Source organism: Myotis myotis, unplaced genomic scaffold (genome assembly GCF_014108235.1).
Source record: "Myotis myotis isolate mMyoMyo1 unplaced genomic scaffold, mMyoMyo1.p scaffold_m19_p_18, whole genome shotgun sequence".
NCBI classification, from domain to species: domain Eukaryota; kingdom Metazoa; phylum Chordata; class Mammalia; order Chiroptera; family Vespertilionidae; genus Myotis; species Myotis myotis.
In genome coordinates this window covers 25,175,778-25,183,975 of record NW_023416322.1, presented here as the reverse complement: position 1 = coordinate 25,183,975, position 8,198 = coordinate 25,175,778, and positions in this window count along the sequence as shown.

Sequence of the window (8,198 nt, the reverse complement as noted above, 5' to 3'; positions counted from 1 at the left end):
TTGTAAAAAAAAATAATTTGTTCACAAAAGGGAATAGTACTAATTGTGTATTGAGTGTTTAGGCTGAATGGAACAATAATGTCTATTGGAAAACTAAATTAATAAAAAATGATCTAGAAGGTGTTTCTAATCTCTTTATTTCTCATCCCAATGGGAAAGACTAGCATTCTAAACCATCATGGTCTTTTTAAAAATATTTGATAAAGAGAAAAAAAAGAAAAGAAAATGAGGGATTTATTTGTTCCTTTTGGAAATTTTACTTTTCCTTATAAAGAATGGTTTGTCACAATTCCTTATGTTACAAAAAGTCAGGGATATGTAGTTAAATATCATAGAAAGTGGATGTCTTTTTAAAATTTAAAATTATTCCAAGTCACTTAGAAATGACTCATATATGAGCAAGTGGTTAGACACTTTAAATATTTACCGATTTATTTTGGAAAATTTTATATTTCTGAAAAGACTTAAAGTGATTAATAGCATAAAAAAATTGCAAAAAGTTTCATGATATACAGAAGCTACCTAAATGTGTGTTGTTTTTTAAAAAAGCAGTGTCTGGATTTTTATTTTCAGCCAATTTATTTGAGCCAATTTGTTTTAGAGTGATTCACTTGGAGAAACTTTAGTCATAAAATCTATACAGGACTTTCATTTGACCAGATAGTGATACAAGATCATATGACTTTCACAGGCATATTTCCAAAATCATGACTTAGTGAAATCTAGATATAAAGACCTTGGAGGTGATGGTTGAGTGGTGGATGTCCCTGTGTTGTAGGGTAGCATCTACACTATCTGGTATGTGATTACTTGGTTGTTGGGCAGAGAGGGCCTTGAGATGTGGGCATAGATTGTGGTGGAAAGATGTTTCTCCAAGGGAAGCATGATTTTCTGCAGTGGTCCCATCAGGCCTGAATGGGCAATGTTAGGGCCACCATCTGCCAGGCTTTACTATGAAAGATTTTGGTGCCATGGACTGGGGATTATTCCCTGAAGGAGAGTAGTAAGGTAAGTCACAATTAAGCAAGCTAGTGAACAAAATAGAATCTGTACAAGGCTCAGAACAGACCTGAGCACATCATAAGCACTATTATATAATTTTTGTTTTGTTTTGTCTTGTCTTATCATATAATTTTTATTCCAGATTCCCTTGGTGGGGATAGAGGTACAAAAATATTTGAGAGAGCGAGAGCCCTGAGACATTTTTATAGATCATTATGGTATTAGCTTTCCCAGTCACAATGACACCAAAAGCAGGAAAGGACACTTGGCTAAATTCTTTGCAAAGTCTTAGTCATAAAGACCTTGTGACTAGTACTGTACATTTCATATTAGTAAATTAGAGCCCACTGGAGGTTTTAAATGACTGGTCCTTGGTGAAAAGATCAGAGAATGTCCTTTCACCCGTCAGTACTGACAGGGCAGTAGTAGATACTTTATAAGCAGAGGGCTGAGATGCGTATTTCCTGAAGGGTGCCTTTGACATTTGAAAGTGAAACTCAGCAAGAGAAGCTGAGATGTGTACAGTGAAAAACAGTATTTGAGCTGCGAGATTGCAGAAGAGCTTTGTGGATCATTCGGTGAAATCACTTCTCAGTTGAGCCTCCTTCTACAGTAATGCTATGATATTGACAAAGTTGCTCTATTTGGATATGGATTTTTTCCTACTTTCTGTTATTCTTCTGAATGCTGATGGATTAAGGTTTCATAAAATAAAACTTTGGTGATAGGAATGTAAACATCATAGCTTTTATATTTACTACATGTTTCTACTTAGAAAAACTTAGGAGCACAATGAATGCTTGGTGGAGTAGTCAAACATGTGCAAAGGAATAAAACATTGCCTCCCTTGCAGATCCTCCCATGAAGTGGACATTATTGTCAGTTTACAGTGTATCCTTCCACACTTTTCTTTATGTCTATAATACGTATTAATTTGAAAACATGGGAAAACATTTTCTCATCCCTGTGGGCACTCCATTTTGCCGTGTGACTTTGTAGCTCATACCATTGCGAAGTGGGGAGTTGACAAAGTGAGTGACATTGGGATAGCAAACATGGTGGGTGAAAAGCACTACCCTTGGGGCTTGTCCTAAGCACCCAGCGAATTTTATCACATCTGTAGTTATGCATTAGAGCCTCTCCAAATTGTAAAACAAAAGTAGTATATAAAGAAAGGATTTCTGAATTCTGGTGTAATGAGAGATCTTTTATCAAGTGTTGAGTGACTTTAAGATTTATATGTAATAATATATCTCTTAGCCCAGAAATCGGCCCGAACCAATATGCTCAATTAATATTTGACAAAGGAGGCAAGAACATACAATGGAGCCAAGATAGTCTCTTCAATAAATGGTGTTGGGGAAATTGGACAGATATATGCAAGAAAATGAAACTAGACCACCAACTTACACCATACACAAAAATAAACTCAAAATGGATAAAGGACTTAAATGTACGACAGGAAACCATAAAAATTCTAGAAGAATCCAAAGGCAACAAAATCTCAGACATATGCCGAAGCAATTTCTTCACTGATACAGCTCCTAGGGCACTTGAAACGAAAGAGAAAATAAACAAATGGGACTACATCAAAATAAAAAGCTTCTGCACAGCAAAAGAAACCATGAACAAAACAACGAGAAAACCCACTGTGTGGGAAAACATATTTGCCAATGTCATATCTGATAAGGGCCTAATCTCCAAAATTTATAGGGAACTCATACAACTTAACAAAAGGAAGATAAACAATCCAATCAAAAAATGGGCAAAGGACCTAAATAGACACCTTTCAAAAGAGGACATTCAGAAAGCCAAGAGACATATGAAAACATGCTCAAAGTCACTAATCATCCGAGAGATGCAAATCAAAACAACAATGAGGTACCATCTCACACCTGTCAGACTGGCTATCATCAACAAATCAACAAACGACAAGTGCTGGAGAGGATGTGGAGAAAAAGGAACACTTGTGCACTGCTGGTGGGAATGCAGACTGGTGCAGCCACTATGGAAGACAGTATGGAGTTTCCTCAAAAAACTACAAATGGAACTCCCATTTGACCCTGTGATCCCACTTCTAGGAATATATCCCAAGAAACCAGAAACACCAATCAGAAAGGATATATGCACCCCTATGTTCATAGCAGCACAATTCACCATAGCTAAGATCTGGAAACAGCCTAAGTGCCCATCAGTAGATGAATGGATTAGAAAACTGTGGTACATCTACACGATGGAATACTATGCTGCTCTAAAAAGGAAGGAACTCTTACCATTTGCAACGTCATGGATGGAACTGGAGAGCATTATGCTAAGTGAAATAAGCCAGTCAATGAAGGAAAAATACCACATGATCTCACTCATTCATGGATAATAGAGACCATTATAAACTTTTGAACAATAATAGATACAGAGGCAGAGCTGCCTCGAACAGATTGTCAAACTGCAGCAGGAAGGCCGGGGAGGGTTGCGGGGCAGGAGGTAGGGGGGTAAGAGATCAACTAAAGGACTTGTATGCATGCATAGAAGCATAACCAGTGGACATAAGACATTGGGGGATAGGGGAGGCTAGGGGACTGTCTAGGGCGGGGGGATAAAATGGACACATATGTAATACCCTTTGTAATACTTTAAGCAATAAAAAAAAATAATAATAATATATCTCTTAGTTTTCTATCTGTGGTGTGTGAATATATGCTTTATTTTTAAGAAGGCATACATATCGCCGAAACCGGTTTGGCTCAGTGGATAGAGCATCCCAGGTTCGATTCCGGTCAAGGGCATGTACCTGGGTTGCGGGCACATCCCCAGTAGGAGATGTGCAGGAGGCAGCTGATCGATGTTTCTCTCTCATCGATGTTTCTAACTCTCTATCTCTCTTCCTTCCTCTCTGTAAAAAATCAATAAAAAATATATTAAAAAAAAAGAAGGCATACATATCAGAAAGTATGACCTCTTTTCTTGACAAAAACATGGTCTTCAACCTTAACTGGGCCTTTATTGCTGCTAAACAGTGAAATATTTCATCAGTCTATTTTCTATTTCTAATGGTGACCATTTAAGAGCTTCCCACTCTCTTCAACCCTCTTACCTGAACACATTCTCCCAGTTTCAACAAACTCTCTGTCACCTTCTGCTATGCCCCCAAAGTAGAATTCTGTAGGTAGGTTTCTGTAGATTTCTGTAGGTTTCTGTAGAGCTTCATGCAACCCCATTTGCAAGCTCATTTGCATGTGCACATATCTTTGCCGTCTTCCTTTGGATCTCAGTGAAATGCCTGCTCCTCTTTGTGTAGTCAGGTTCCCCGCCCGCCTGTGTTCTTTGTCCTTCCATTCCTCTCTTCAGGGAACCTGTACCATCAACTTTCCTTTTCTCTATATCTTCAACTTTTCCTTCTCTCCATGTTGTTTTCTTTTACTATTCTTTTTCTTTATGCTTAGAGCTTTTGGAAACCTCATTGATAATACTCTCTTTACCCCAAAGTCATGAATATATATGGAATTGATTGTTTTTTCTATATAATGTGATATAAGAATCAAGTTTCATACTTTTTGTACCTATATTTAATTGCTTCAACACCATTTATTGAAAACAATATGTTTTTCCCCACTTGTAAATCAGGTGTCCATATGTGCATCTCTTAGCCCTTTAAATCTTCACTGCCCTGTTAGTCTCTGATAACATCAAAGAGATTTACTTTTGGGGGAAGGAGGGAGAACAGTTTTCTGGTTGTCCTCAATGTTCTGCGATGTATATAGTTCTTTTTAAAATTTTCTACATAAAAAATAATTTCCAGTCTCTATTGAAATTCTCAATATTATTTTTTATCTCCCTGAAAATAACAAGCGGAATTATTCTAAAGTTGTATCTGATAACCACAGTATCTGGAGCCCTTTGGGTCTATTTTTGTATCTTGTTTCTGCTGATTCTCATCTATGTTGCCTTGTCACCTCCATGTGGATGATTAATTCCTATTATCTGCTAGAGCTAGACTCTGTATTTGACAACTTCTATGTAAACAGTATTTGAGGCCTAGAATAATGTCATTATTCTTCAGAGAGGTTTGCTTCTGTCAGGCCCCTAGAGAATTTGCAACCTGGCTCCCACTGAAGTCCAGTATCAGGCATTGATCTGGATTTTAATCTGGGCTGCATGCCTTGTAAGGACAGGTCTGCTCCTATTTAACCCTTACTTCTAGAGTATTCCTCCAAGTCAGCTTGTTTACAGGTACTACTTCCTTGGGGATCCCTGGACTATTTGAAAATCTCTGCTCTTTCTAGAGGAATAACATTTCTTCACAACACATCTTCAAAGAAAAAAAAAAGAAATCTTAATGTGAAAAATCTAACTATAAAATAGTTGAAAATAGCAGTGCTGTGGTTGAAACTAGACAGTAGGGTCTGGAGTATAGAATTACACCCCCTTTGTCTTATCTTGGCTCCTGCTGTTAAGGTCACTGAAGAAAACGCACGAGGCCAAAAGGGGTAAAGAACTATAAATTTATTATTACATGTGCTAGCAGAAGGCCTGAGACCAAAATAGCATCAGTGGGGCAGAGTGGGGGGGAGTGGGATATTTATGTCTCTTGTAAAGGTCAGTCATAGTAACTGGTCAGACCAGATGCAGGTGGGGGCCAGGTGTGGAGACTGGGTGAGGTGGTTTACTGGCAACTGAAGGCAACGTGTTAACCAAGAAACCTATAATGAGAATAACAGGAAAATGGCCGGTAGGAGCAAGAGCCCCAAGGGGGGCATAATGGAGTGCAAGAATGTGCCTAACAGAAATCATGCCATCTAACTCTACCACTTGTTTCGCATCAGACTCATGTAGCATCAGTTTCATACCTTACGTGATTTAATATCACATATTATTAGTTGCAATTGAATCTTCCTCCTTTTCTCACCCTCTTTATTGTCATTTGTTCAACTGAAGGTTACTCCCAAGAACAGATACAGTATCTAATAACTGGTCCACAGTTGGTCCTTAACATCCCATTCTATTGTTTATCCCTCAAGATAACTTTATCTTTCTCCAATAATCCCTTCCCCTCTACTTCAGCAACACACATACATGTCTCATCTCTCTATTATTCTTCCAAATGAAAACATTAAATGTATGACTTAGTGTCCTGATTATTGTTTCTGGTTAGGTCTGCTGTAACTTCCCCAAGAAAAAGTATAAGATGTCACTGATTAATTTCATTACAAATATATGATCCCTAATCTCAGTCAACCTTGCTCAACAGTTTCTTTATACTTTTCCAGCAGTTTCTGTTACTATTTCTCAGAGAGAATGTACCCAATTTCTCCACTCTGTTCAAAACCTCAACAGATGACCTAGGTTCTTATTTCATATGTCATATCTATATCTTCACCCATTTTTCTCCCCTCTATCGAAGTGGAAGAAATATTTCTTCTGAAGTGCTAGGTTAATTCTTCTACCTATATTTTTGGCTCCATGTTCTGTATCCTCAGGGATTTTGTTTCGTCATACAGTTTCATTCTTTGCCCTCTCTCTGCGTAAGTCCCAAACACACAACCCACAGGCATGTTTATTATTTTCTCTTTCTGAAAAATGCTGTACCACCCAACTTCTTCACTACCATTTATTTTCTTTCTTACCCAAATTATTGAAAGAACCCTTACTTTCCCCCCTCTACTTTACTTGTCATACCTCTGCCCCCTCTCACCTGACTTTCTCAAAGGTCACCAGAGGGGGGAAAAATCCCATTTCTCAAACCCAGTGGCTTCTTGCTGTCCTTTCTTTGAATCTGGCTATGATATTTAACAATATTGACCACTTCTTGTTTCATAAAATTCTCTTCTTCAACCTCAAGGTAGAGTATATTTCTTTTCTTTTCTCCCTATCTACTTATTCACTCTTCTGACCTTCCTTTGTTCTATTTCTTTTTCTGTTGTTTGTCAGAATTCAAACTTCTGTTTTCTTCTAGCCCTTCACTCTTTCTCAGGCTGTTTCCAATAAGTCACTCTTCAGCTCTCACAAGCCCTCAAACATGTCTTTCACTCTTGCCCTAGACTCCTCTTGAGCTACAGATCTGTGTTTCTAGGTGCTTCCTAGAAATCGCTACCCATTGTCTTGCTCCTGAAGACATACCTCAGGTCTAATGTAGGACTTATTATCTCTTCTTCTCTGTTTGTCACCACCTCAGTGAAAACTAAAATGTCCTGTTCCTCTTTCCCTTTTATGAATCTTCTCATTTTCTCCCTTATCTCAGTTGAAAACTGGAATCATTCTGACTCCAGCTCCTCCTTCACCCCACTGAATCAATTGGTTAAGTCCTCTCACTTCTATCTCCAAGTAATCTTTTTACTTGCTGTAGCCCTCTCCTTCCCTTCTAACCTTCCTCATCAAGGCATCCCCAGTTCTTTCACAGACTTGTAGGTGGTCCCAGGGAGTCCTGGCTCTTCACTCTAAGGCTCTCTTACTCCTACCTCAACTTATACTTTTTTTCTAGTATGACCCAAATGATGCTCAGCTACTATGTGCTGGAAGAAACTGTTAACTGAACAGGAAGAGTTATTCCCCTCCACTAATAAATGAGTTACTAGTGTGCAGGTGACATTTGCTTTTATTAGGGTTATTACCTTTCAGAATATTTTTTTTTGTTTTTAGGCTTTTAGAATTAGTGGAGGATCCATTAAGGAAATTTTAATGTCTACAAAGTGTAAAATAAGGATACTTTAATATGAGTAGATGAAACTCTGAAATGATTTTTTATTCTTATTGTGACTATTTGTCAGTCTTGTCTTCCATCAGAATTTTCCCAGTCATTTAAAAAAGGATATAAAAACAAGAGAACTGTGCCTACCTCAAATTAGATGATCAAGAGCAAACTTTTCTGAATTGTTTTGGTTGGAAAACTTTTGGAATATTTCTTTTCTCTTGCTGGTTTGGAGACTTTTAGAATTGTGTCCTTGATCATGCAAACCTTGGGAAGTAAAGTGTAAAATGAGTAGAAAAGATGAACCTTAGTCAATTTTGCTACTTATAAGAAGTTCTGATTGAAACACATTGCTAATAAACCAAAGGACTTGGGATGTTAAGTAGATGCTAATTATATATAGACTAGTAGCCCGGTGCACAAAATTCGTGCACATTAAAAGGGAATTAATTGCCCTAATCGGTTCAGCTCAGTGGATAGAGCATTGGCCTTCAGACTCAAGGGTCCCAGGTTC